Genomic DNA, 12,535 nt, shown 5'->3' on the forward strand with positions numbered 1-12,535 from the left:
ATGCAAATACTTAATAAGAACTTTATTTAACAAACTAATTCAAAATTTAAATATCATGCTGTGGCAGGAGTTTCAGGACCGGCGACACCTTGTGCTTCTACAACAAACAACATAAACAACACAGTCAAATAAGTTAATACATTTCAATTACACTCACATATAAAGGCAGGGATTAAATGTCACAAACTACCACATTTAAAACGTACCATCCTTACACACCTCCAGCATCTCACCATCAGTTATTTCTGCAAATAGCCACCATCACCATGTTGTTACATTAAGTCTTTCAGTTATTCCCACACTTACTTTCCATATACTTATACTGCTGGCTTACACAGTAGAGGAGAGCAGGGTCGAAAGTAACATTTTTCACATTAACGTCATTTTAAAAGATAACGTTACAGACAGAAACTGTTTTTTGTTGTGATCAACAGCTCATATGTGTGCTCTATCAAAACCAGGCCCTATTTGGTACAAATCTAAAACAACTTCGGTATAATTTGATCTTGAACGGAAGTTACGATTTGTTACTTTTGACCCATCGGCAGGGACAAAAGTAACAGGGGGTTGGGTCAAATGTAACATAATGGTATAAAATTGAATTGATCGGATTATTCTTGTTTTTATTTAAAATGTATGACTATATCCCTGCTAATATGTTATAGCAAACATGTTATGCCCTTAAACCTTTATATTTCATTTTTAGAGCAAACGATCAACGATGCGCATTTCTGATTTTTCAGACCTTTTGTAAATCAGCCTTTAACACACTCAACTTTTTTAAATTCCCATTTAAAAGCATACTGAGTGAACTACAGTAAAATATAGGCTTATTCATTTTAAGATGAGGCCAACCATTCACTTTCTGCCTCACCTTTATATTCCTTTATATTATATTTATTTCATAGCTTATTTATGTGTATAGTTATATATTGAAGGGTTTGTAGTTTTTAACAGTTTTCCAGTTTTAATAAAATTTAAATTTTACCTGTTTCGTCCACATTCCAGATGTCTTTGGCATCGAAGTTGTACCGCTCAAGGACCACCCTCAGATTTTTAAAAAAGGCTGCCACATTAGCTTTATTGAAACTGGTGGACCTTGACAAGCTGGTGGCTTGTGGTTTTCTAATTGATAAGGTCTTGTTCCTCCCCAGAAAGGATGTGAGCCAGTCCTTACTGGCCATTTTGCTTTTATCCCATGAAGGGGGTACTTGCATTCAAAACTGCGGGCAAGCTGGTAGGTGAATCTGCGCACCTAAAACAGAGGAAAAAAGTTAGAAGACAGCCTGTGTTTTATTAGCTTGTTCAAAAATTGCTTTTAGTATGAGTGAATGGTGTGAGTGAGCTGCAAGGTTGAATAGCCGTAACAAGATCCATGAATTTGCAATGATGTATTTGTGTCTTTTTATTTAGGCTACTATATATTCATTTATGTATTTGTATTTATATATTTCATATATGTATTTATAGTTCATAAATGTAATGCATTTTGATTAAGGCAATACATCAGTGTCATGGTGCAGTTTAGCCTCCTATGTTAGTGTTTTTACTACACTGACCTCTTTGGGACTTTTGGGCCAAAATAAATGTCAGCTGCTCTCTTTAGGTATGCCTGCAGCCTCTTCTCCTGGTCCTGGGTAAAGACCTTATTATGGGGTCTATAACCTGGAGGCATAACTCCGAGCTTGCTGGCCTCTGCTCTCCTTCTGCAATACCTATGCAGAGTAACATGGCACACACCATGTGCCCTTGCTGCACCTCTGACCCTCGCATTTCCGCGTGACATGTCTATAAAAGCCCTCTCGAAAACTTCTGGGTCAACCAGACCCCTGTCTGTGGTCCTCACCCTGACTCTTGGCATATTCTGTTGGTGAAACATGACATGCACATGCTTTAAGAAATCCTGCACCACACACAGTGTGACTGCAGGCGGGCGAAAGGAACTCATTTACTGTGGAGGGACGAAAGTAACAGCTGTTAAGCCTGTCTTGCCTCTAAACTGTGAAACTCTGGCATGTCAAACTTAAGGATGTGTTAAGGCACTAATAAACCTGTCAAATGATAATGACTATGACAAATAAAACAATAAACACAGCCTGTAACCAAAAAAGATTACCGCCTGAGTAGATTTACTTACCGCGGTGAAAAACAGCTTCTTCCGTATAACTCGGCGGGAGTGTGACGTATCCTTATGTGATTTGGCGGTCCGGGTGAGTGGTGCGTGCTGTACGCGCTGATGTCATTTGACACGTCAGACTCGTAAGGGCTCGGAGAAAATCACTCTGTTACTTTCGTCCCGCGTTACTTTCGACCCGGCTCTCCCCTAACTCTACTTACCAGGTGTAACAGGCTGCAGCCTTTCCTTCAGCTGCTGCAACTCTGCCTGCAGCTGAAGGATAGTTCCCTGCTTCTTGTCACACTCTTTGCGGAGCAAGGAGGCCTGCTGGGAGGCCACCCTCCGCATCCTCAGGTGGCGGACTGCTATCTCCAGGCTTCGCTCGCCGACCATGACGGACTGTCTGTATCTCTCTTCGGGGTTCACTACTGGATCTAGACAAGAATACTGCAACATACACAACATACATACATTTGCCCAACAATACTCACAACTACAACAACTTGCACACAAAAACACATTACATGACACCACTCTCACCAAATGCAGCATTAAATACTTGGACAAAATTTGCAGACTCTGCTTAAGGCTGGTTATCTCAGGGTCGTCAATCTCAGGAAATTTTGTTGGGGAGGGGAGAGAAGCCATTTTCTATAGAAACACACAACCCATCCACAATTATCACTCAATGCCGGCAGAAACAGCACCAATATTTACATTACTTGTAACATGCACTTTCTCATTTGTGTATTCGCCCAACACTAACGTCGCCAGGTTGTAGCTGACGTTAGCTAGCTAGCTAGCTAACCAGCAATAACTTGCAACATCAGAAGACACTTTCAACACAATGTCTGAATGCTAAAAAAAGCTAGCTTGACAGCTATCAGTGATGGCAATGGTTATGTTTGTTGTTTACGTTTAATATAATGATATTCGCCGTTGTCTTACAAGTGCATGAGACATGAGATAGTTGCCTGTTCTTGCGGAGAGAAAAAGACCGGCAAAGCAAAGTTGCCACTGACTTTATACCTTGCTAGTGTATGGGAGGAGAATTTTTCGAAACAACTAATCAGAAGTCTGTGACAATCACATCACAGATTTAAGTTGACGTAGCAGCAAGATGCAGCAAGATGCAGCCTCACGCAGCCGAGACGTCTTCTTTCAAAACTTATGTCGAAAGTGCCTACTTCTGACTATATAGCAGTTTTTCAATTTGCTGATAGGCAAAGTAAAACCACACTCATGAAAAATAATTTACAATTACAATATATTGTCGTCACGTTTGGCGTGCGTTTGTTGAAGGAAGAAACGATTAAAGCTATAGTTGGTAATGTTGGAGAGCTTGCAAGATTTGAAAGTGGCACCTCCTCTAAGCTCCACCCCCTCCTCCCCCTACCGTCAGTGCTCCGTCCAAAGCCCCGCCCCCATATTTTGGACATCAACCAAACTACCTCATGTCTCATTCACCTGTAAGTAAACTATAATATTATTGTAATGACTGTAAAAAAAAAGCACAATAGCATCTCTCTGCAGACCCGGAGGCTGCAGATTCAGACCCACAGTTCTGGGACCGCAGTTCTAGGCCCCTTGTTGCAGGTCTGAATCTACAGCCTCCGGGTCTGCAGACATACCCTACTCAAAAAACATGGCTTTTGTTAGTACTCACAGCTTTCAAGCTAGCATGTTATGGTATGTTATTTTATGTTTGTAGCATTGGCTCTGATCCTACCTACAGTCCGGAGCCGAGCACGTCTTCAGGTCAAAAGGGACAGGCCCGAGGTCGTGCTCAAGCAAGAGGAGGCCGTGCGAGAGGGGGTGCAACGGGTAGAAGCCGAGGAAGTTGAGGTAGAGGACGGAGAGCAAGCCGGACTGCGACTGAAGGATGGCACCACTGCGGTCCCCGCGAAAGAGTAAACAACTCGGGTGGACTGACAGGGCACACAATTCGCTCACTCTCTTGGCTGATGTCAGAGCAAGAAGCAACGCTGTCTTGAACGACAACACCTTTAAGGAGGAGCGTTCCAAAGGCTCATAGGGGTCCCTTGTGAGGGCCTCGAGCACCAGTGGCAATTCCCACTGTGGTACAGAAGTGCGTGCCACTGGTCGTAGCCTTCTGACCCCCTGCAGGAACCGTTTTACCAGAGGGTGGGCGAAGACTGGACCTCCGCCCAACCCCTCATGGCATGATGAGATGGCTGCAGCGTAAACCTTAACAGTCGCGTGAGACAGCCCTCTATCAACCAAAAGCTGAAGAAAAGAAAGAGTGTCCCCCACTGAACATGTCAGTGGATCCACTTCCCTCTCTTCGCACCAATGCTGGAAACCCAACCACTTAGCCCTGTAACAGGCAATGGTGGATCCAGCCCTAGCCGCTTGGATGGTTTTTACCACCTGCGCAGTCAGCCCAGCCCTCATTAGCCTGTCCCTTTCAGGGGCCAGGCTTGAAGCGGCTGGCCCAGGATCGGCAGCGCCTGTATCGCGCCTGCCTCCTGTGACAGTGCCCCCCAGAATTGGGGAATGGGCCATGGTGGAGCCGCCATCATTGTGGTCAGCTCCGCGTACCACGGAGCCGACCGCCGGTCGGGAGCCACCAGCCACCAGACACCCAGCTGGAATATTTTATCAAAATATTCCAGCGTGTCCTTATCCTGCGGCAGCGGTGGTAGTGGTTTTCTGTGCCCTGACCAGCCGGCTGAGTGCGGGATAATGAGCGCAGCCAGAGCGTCTTCGAGCGGGGGCACACCGGGAAACACAGTCTCCGTCTTGCCCTGCACACGCAGGAAAGACGCCACCCCCGCGCCTGTCGCCTTGGTCCTCAGGGGCTCCTGCCAAGACGCCCTCACGCATAGCCAGATGTCGGGAAGCGCTGGGGAGACGACCACAGGTCGGGGTGGTTGAGCCGGGCCGTAGAACCCCTGGCGGAGGCGGCTCACCGGCCTCGGGGGCAGTGGGGGGGGCAGGGGAAGCCCGACACACTCCGCTGCAGTCGTCATGACTTTCGGGAAGTCGAGCTTGATTGAAGCGGCGCCAAACACCGTCGAGCCGTCGGAGAGGGAGAGTTCCTCCTCCTCGTCTCGTGGCGGCGGCGAGTCTGCAGCCAAGGCTGAGGCGGGTCTAGGCGGCGACGCTCCATCAGGCGGCGTGGTGGTGGTGTACGCCGGAGCGGCGTCCTCCTCCTCCATGGCGTCGTCCGCTGACTCCCGCTCTTCCTCCTCACTGCCATCAGGAGACAGAGTGAGAAGAGCTTCACCGGCGGTGAAGTAGTCGGCTCGCTGCTGGCGCCGAACACGGGGGATGTCTTGGCAGCACGGGCAGGCCGGGCGCTGCTCCAGCCCGGCGGTGGCGTGCTTCCTCCCGAGACACTCGAAGCAGAGAAGATGAGGGTCTGCCGGGGCGATGATGCCGTTAGGGCAGGCCGGGCAGGGGCATTGTTCTTGAAGCGGCGACTCCATCCTTGGAGCTGGTGTGACAGTGGGCACTCGCCGACGCTGAAGTAAAAGGAATGAGGGCAGCTGGCGGTGCACCTGCTTATATAGCCCGCAAAAGGGCGGGAAAGGTAGGCACGCCATACTGGCCGGCTACGTACATGCAAATTTCAGTGGGCCATCGCGCATACGCGATTGGAGGAGAGTATTACCCATAGAGTCCAGTAGAGGGCGAAGCCTGTGTGAGATATAACACACAGACACTACAAACCCTCTTGGAGTGTGTGCCGAAACTAGCATGAGATGCCCACAGATGTAGAAAGAAAGTGCTGTGGGCAACAACACAACTCCTGCATTTCCATGCTGCCTCACCTGGAAGTATACATTTTGCAGGAGGGGGTCTTGCGACTTGTGAGAAGGATCTGGAATGATGTTGCGGCTGTGGAGGATCTTCCAGACCCAGGGGAGAGCAATAAACAATTCTGCTACACAGCATTGTGGTTGCTGTGTTTGGAAAATAAGAGGCCGCTACCCAGATCCACGTGGACAGTATACAGGTTTCGTCCCTAGTAGGGTGTAAGCACAGTGCAATAAATAGCCCTGCAGTTTATACTGTGTACTGCTTTACATATTGTTCCAGTCATAGGCGCCGATCCCGTGGGTGCTTCGGTGCTCGAGCACCCACTGACAACGTTGAGCACCCACTGGCCAATCGGGATGGCCGATGAACAAAAAAAACAAAAAAGTGAATAAATGAAACTTGTGGTGAAACTGTATCTTTAAAATGAACTGCCTTTACTTGAATCGTATTATCCAATTAAAATCATTAGGCCTACAGCTCTGTGCTTGTACACTATGGCGTAGTCACCTAACAGGTAACCAATCGGATGATTGGATTTGGCTGCGGCTAAACAACGTAGGCTACACACACAGCAAAAATGTGAAGGTTCGTTGCTTATCGGCGGTTAAAAATGGACAAGTTTGTAATTAGAAAACTAAGTGGAACCACGTCTACAACCACCAATGCTCCCAGCAGCAGCAGCAGCAGCGGCGGCGGCGGTAGCAGCAGCGACAGGGACAGCAGCAAGTGTCAGCAGGGACGAAAGTACCAGGCCAGCTGGAAAACAAAATTCCCGTGGATTACCTATGATGCATTAAATAACAAAGTGCTCTGTGAAGTGTGCTCTGCTGCCGACAAAATGCATGCCCCGTTACCATGTACAGGAGGACGTGAGATGGATTCTTACAAGGCTTTTGTGAAAGATGGCTTTTGCAGCTGGGGCAAGGCTATAGAAAGATTTCGCTGCCATGAGAAGTCAAATGTCCATCGAGCTGCTGCTAGCATCACAAGTGCTGCTAATGCCGGAGTTAATGTTGCAAATGCTCTCTCTGCCGCCAAGCAAAAGCAAATGGCTGAAGCACGAACTGCGTTGTTAAGTATTTTTTCTTCCGTCCAATATTTGGCATGTCAAGGACTAGCCCTTAGGGGTCATGTGGACTCAGAGTCAAACTTGAGACAGCTGCTCAACCTGCGTGCACAAGACATCCCAGAACTACAGTCCTGGCTCACTCGTAATGAGTCTAAGTGGCTTTCTCATGACATTCTCAATGAAATGACTGAACTATTTGCACATGATGTTCTACGAACACTTATAGAGGAGATAAAGCGTGCGGAGTTTTTCTCCATCATCATGGATGAGACCGCAGACATCACAGTCAAGGAACAGGTGTCTGTGTGCTTCCGTGTTGTTACTGAATGTCTGGAAATAGAGGAACTTTTCATAGGATTTTACCAGACAGCTAGCACAACTGGGGATGCACTTTTCGACCTATTTAAGGATGTACTGCTGAGACTCTCCCTCCCTCTCAAAAACTGTAGGGGTCAGTGTTACGACGGCGCATCGAATATGTCAGGGATCCGAAATGGTCTGCAGGCACGCGTAAAAGAACTGGAGCCTCGAGCACTTTACGTCCACTGTATGGGACATGTGATGAACTTGGTGGTGCAGGATGTTGCCCATAACATTCCCGAGTGTCGGAACTTCATGTCACTCATTCGTGACCTCATAACGCTGATACGCAACTCCCCAAAACGACTGGCTTGGTTTCAGGATTTCCAAAGCGCAGACGGGCCGTCTCTGCGCCCTCTGTGCCCGACGCGCTGGACAGTAAAAGCTGCTTCGCTGCAGTCAATTTCTTCAAATTACAGCGCACTACTGGAGTTTCTTGACAACCTGTCTTCAGAAGATAAAGGTGACGCAGGCGGCAAAGCAAATGGTTTACTTCAGCACCTTCAGAAGTTCAGTACATTTTTTTCACTGAAGCTGATGTTGATGTTTTTTATGCGCGCAGAGACAGCCAATCGCGCACTGCAACACAGCCAACTGCATTCACAGAAAGCTCTCCAACTCATTGAAATGCTCCGACAGGACATCAAGCATCTTCGTGAAAACGGATATGAAGATTTTTGGCAAAACACAACTGCAGCTGCTGATATCCTTAACGTTGAAAGCCCAGCCCTGCCAAGGCCAAGAAAAACCCCACGTCGACTGGATGACGGAGGCGCACCATCACACAGTTTCCAGTCACCAGAGGCCATGTACAGACAGCAGTTTTACCAGGTAATGGACACTGCAACTTCATCTTTGGATTGCAGGTTCAGTCAAGCTGCATTCAAACACATGTGCAGTGTTGAGGATTTTGTGACGGGAAAAGGTGACTGTGGGAGCATCACAGAGTTTCATGGAGATGATCTGGATAAAGGCAGGCTGACACTTCACCGTGACATGTTCATTGACATAGCTAAACAGAGGGGTGTTTGCATAAAAACATTTCGAGATGCTGTGGATTTCCTGAAAGGAGAGCATGGCGAGCCGCTGCGGACCCTGCTGCCAGAACTCACCAAACTGATCAGACTTGGACTCACTGTTCCCGTGACCTCTTGCACATCAGAGAGGTCTTTCTCAGGCCTGCGGAGACTTAAAACTTATCTACGCGCCACGATGGGACAGGGAAGACTCAATCACCTTGCGTTGTTGAACTGTCACAAAAACATTACAAGAAGCCGCAATCTGGATGCTATAGCGGATGAGTTTATCACGCGCACAGCTGCCAGGAGGAACACATTCCTCCTTGGGAAATAGACAATAGCAGACAGTGGCGAGTAACTGACTCAAATATTTTCTTTCCTTTCCTTAACAGTAAGCTGGAGATTTCATGTGTCAAACTTGTGTTTTGCGAATCGATGTAATGAACTAAGCTTCATTGTTTCCTTGGTTGTACTGAAAAATACACACTGTGATATTGTAAATGTGCCGAGTGTAAATTAATACTGCGTAATGAGTATTTGTTAATGTGGTCAATTTGTATGTAAATATTACATGATGAATACCAAGTTGTGTATTTTTTTTTTGCTTATGTGTTGCTATAGGTTACTTGTACAATTATACATGCAAGCAACATGGTGTTATGTTGTGAAAAAAAGTGTTGTGCAGTGTGCATAATACTGCTGCCTTCAGACTGTATGGTGTCGTATTTAGTTGTGGTTAGTGACTATCTATGCAGTAAAAGTCAGTTTGTGACAATCATTACCTTGGTGGTATTCATTTAATTGAGCACCAAAAATAATAAAATAAATAAATAAATAAATTGAGCACCCACGGGCAAAAACATAAATCGGCGCCTATGGTTCCAGTAAAATTGGCACTGAGATGTACAGTCTTTACAGTCCAAAGTTCAGTTTTTTTATTGTTGTTTATATTTTGTCATGTTTGAATAAAAATTTGAAAATAATAAATGCCATTCCTTTACTATTTCAGCATAAACAAGCTATTACATTTCTCATCTCCTTACATGCTAAATGAATAATGACAACGAATGTGGTATAATGCTTTTTATTGTTTTATTAAAAAAAATACAAAATAGACCTACAGTAACAGAAATACTAAGTATCTGTACTTTTGCCACCCCTGAGTGTCATAAACAATCTGTATTTACACATAAGAAAAGGTGTGTCCAGGGATGGCTGACAGGTCAGGCTTTGCATGAGGCATCATTGTCAGCTGTGGCGATCTAGTCCTTTGGCAGTGATTTACCTTTAGGAAGAATATCACAATTACACATCTGACAATAATTACTGCATTTCAGAGACACAAAATGAATGACAACACGTACAACTTTGTTTCCATTTCACACAGTAACAAACATTTATGACAGTTTTCTAAGTGGGGTATCCTTGGCTTTGTTTAGATAACTATTTTAGATCATAAGTTATGATATGGATTTTTTAAATTACCTTTTGCACATAAGTATGTTAGCACTTCATAATCAAGCTACAATATTGTAAGAAAACTCACCTAGCCCTCTGCTGAGTTGCCTCTGCAAAAGCTCCTGCGTTGATGGGGCAGGGACACCTGACAGAAGCCCATGTTGACGGGGATCGTCAACCCCCAGTAGCGGACAACCTGCACCGCAGAATCGCACTTTGGAGGTCCACAATGTAACTGTAGTCCTTTTCCACCTTTTGTGTGTAAAGTCTCCACTTCCTGAAATTTTTATTGTACATCTTGCCATATCTGCCATAAGAGAAAAAATTATAAGCTTAGTGATGCATTCATATTACCTTACAATGTACAGTATTTCATTTTTCCACATGAAATTAAACATACTGAATAGAGCCATCAGTCCTTCTCTTGGCTGGTCTGTCAGTGTGGTGGTTGTAGTCCAGGGCAGCCAGCATGACTTGAGCAGCGTACACCGGTGGCGAAAAGCATAAGCGTTTGCTGGCATACATTAGAATGTGATTGTGGAAAGACTCCAACTCTGCAGTTGACCTGCAAGCACAGAGGAAAGATACAATTGCTTTATACTCTGTTAATACAAATGAAGACATATCAGGACAAATTCCGAAGTACAGTAAAATATTTGCATTGGGGAAAACAGTAAGTTGAACATAGACCTATGCTGACATACCATATAAATGTAGATATTTGTGTACGCTCTTTAGCCAGCGCGCATCAAGAACTACTTCTGCCAGTCTCTGGTGTGCCTAAGAACCCTTCTGGATCCACTCCTTTTCTCTGTCCTCCACCAAGGGCCCACGCATGTTCTCCTGTCACATGGTGAAGTAGTCCAGCCCACCTGTCCTATGGGCAAAAAAATTACATGTGTTGTGAATAATGTGGTCAGTAAGAATAGAAGCCAATTTTACCCAATAACTATTCAGCAATAGAGTCTGGCCTAGATAGATGAATTTCGATATTACTTACAAAGAAGTCTTCATATGTATCTGCAGTCTTGCAGCAGTACCAGAAGTGGTTGCAGATATCCTTACTCCACATCTGAAGGATGGTGCACCCCCTTTGCTGTCCTGCCTTGACATTGTAGCACAAATACATTTTTGGGATGTCAAATAGGTTTATGAGAAGATAATTGATGTAGATGATTTTTTTAAAAATCCAGCTATATCTACAGAGAGATCATGAACTTACTGCATGAATTATTTTCCTCAAACTTTTGGATCCATGCCACATGTCCTGGGTGTGTCGGGTGCCACAATCTTTATATTTCCCTTTGTTGTCTGTAGGACAAAACAGTCATAGAGGATATATGCTAAGTCATAATCCAAATCATTGTCCAGTCATAATAATGTAAGTGATGATTGTGGCATGGGACTCTATGCACAGAGTTGGATTGCTGAAACAATCTCCTAAAGCAAAATACAATAATAAACTTACTGAAGAGGGCTGATATATGTGAATGAGCATCTGTGCAGAATTCCTCAATGTTGAGTCCTTCACGTAGTGTCTCACATGCTCGCTTGAAGCCCTCCTTCTCCATGATGACAGAATTCCGCATGGTCTCACGCTTGACGATGTTGACCATGCAGATTATCTGTTTGGATTCATTGTCCATGGCAGTATATGTACAATACTGTGCACAGAATCCAAGACTGTCCATGCGAGCATCTCCTTTGAAAATAAATTAGAACAAAAATAGAGAAAATTTGATAAGAACATTGTCCCAAATTTGTCATTTTATGCTGATCCAACTGCATGAAAAAACACTGTGCAATATGTCTGTCCAGCACTTCATATCTTACAAATAAAATCCTCAGGTAAAATTTTATATACTTTATCCTACTCTTTTACTCAACCCTTTTTTTTTTTTTTACTTTTTAGTTTTTGGTTTTGGTATCAATATGCATCTGCCTTGCCAATACCATCTCTTGGGAATAAATACATCTAGATTATATGGTGCATACTATGAAGTATGCATGTGCGCGCGTGTGTGTGTGTGCCTCAAACTCACCCAGGGCTACAACAGGCCCTTTTGACTTGAGCTGGGTGATGACTGGGGCTCTCTTCTCATCCCAGAACTCCTTTATAGTTTTATTACAACATACTTCCAAACAGTGTGACCACGAGGACACATCTGGAAAAAAGCAGGCGGAGAAAGACAGCACACTACAGTAACTACAATGACTAATACACATACTTTTAACATCCTCCGCCCTACAGCACTTATGTTATAAGCTTTTCCATTTGTGTATGTTAGAGTTGATCCAGAAAATAGGGTTGGTGTTACAGGGTAAAAATAAAAAAACAGTCCAAAAATATGTAATAATCTTTAATGCTAAATAAAGACTCACTTCAATGACAGCAGCTGTTCCCCTGGACCTGATATTGATTTTGAATGGTCCAGGTGCCCGGCACTCTATCTTCCTGTTTGGGTCCTTGGCCAAACACATGCTGACAGGGAGAAGGAGATACTCGGCAAGCTGCTTCAGGCTGTCATGATATGTAATGGATGCAGGATGGCCAATTATGTCATCCTCAACCATGACTTTTACTGCTTCTCAGAGTGTTGGTATGTCTGCCATAGTTTGATCTAGGGCGTTGTCTTGGAGCATCATGCACAGTGTCCTCCATGCTGATTTCTTGAAGTGATTCCAAGCAAATTGGAGTCTTCAGAGCACCGCCAGTCCTGTTGTAAT

The sequence above is a fragment of the Pagrus pagrus genome, assembly GCF_965226575.1.
Source record: "Pagrus pagrus genome assembly, chromosome: 4".
NCBI classification, from domain to species: domain Eukaryota; kingdom Metazoa; phylum Chordata; class Actinopteri; order Spariformes; family Sparidae; genus Pagrus; species Pagrus pagrus.